This window comes from Pteropus alecto, unplaced genomic scaffold (genome assembly GCF_000325575.1).
Source record: "Pteropus alecto unplaced genomic scaffold, ASM32557v1 scaffold34, whole genome shotgun sequence".
Lineage (NCBI taxonomy): Eukaryota > Metazoa > Chordata > Mammalia > Chiroptera > Pteropodidae > Pteropus > Pteropus alecto.
In genome coordinates this window covers 6,847,714-6,848,377 of record NW_006435763.1, presented here as the reverse complement: position 1 = coordinate 6,848,377, position 664 = coordinate 6,847,714, and positions in this window count along the sequence as shown.

The following is a 664-nucleotide window of genomic DNA, read 5'->3' as shown; positions in this document are numbered from 1 at the left end:
GCGGGGAGCAGTGTAAGGGCGTCCGGCCGCGCCGAGGGACTCGTCGTGTGACGGGAGCCGCAGCAGGTTTCGGGGGCCGCGTGGCCAGCCCGTGGGGGCCGGGGCACAAGGGCCAGGCTTTGGGGGCGCACCTGCCGCAGGGGCTGGGGGCCACGCTCGCCGCCAGCGGTGGCTGCGCACTACGGGACAAGGTGGGGACACTGCGGGCAGAAAGAGGCAGAGCTGAGACCTGGGGCTGGGGCACGAATGAGGGGCGGCCGCTTACAATGGCGGGGGGTTGGCGTTTCTGTCTGGGCCAGGCTGAGGTGAGGACCAGCCCAGTGCTGCGTCTCCTGTCCCTGGGGATCCCCATCCCCATCCCGGGATCTCTACTGCCCGCAATCCGCCTGGGTCCGGGGGTGTTGCTTAACCAGCCGGGGAGGGGGCCCCGACCTTGCCACAGAGGGCGGCCCCAAGGCAGCTCGCGGGGACATTCCCCGGCCCTTGTTTTGTCACACCCGGGTCTAGCCAGTCCCCCCGACACACACACACACTCACCACACACACGCACTGTCCCCTGTTCGCTAAGGGGGCGGCTCCTTGGAGCGCGGACAAAGGCCCCTGGAGTGTGGCGCGGGCAGCAGCGTCTGTGTCTGGGGCCCACGCGCCACATTGGCTGCCCAGC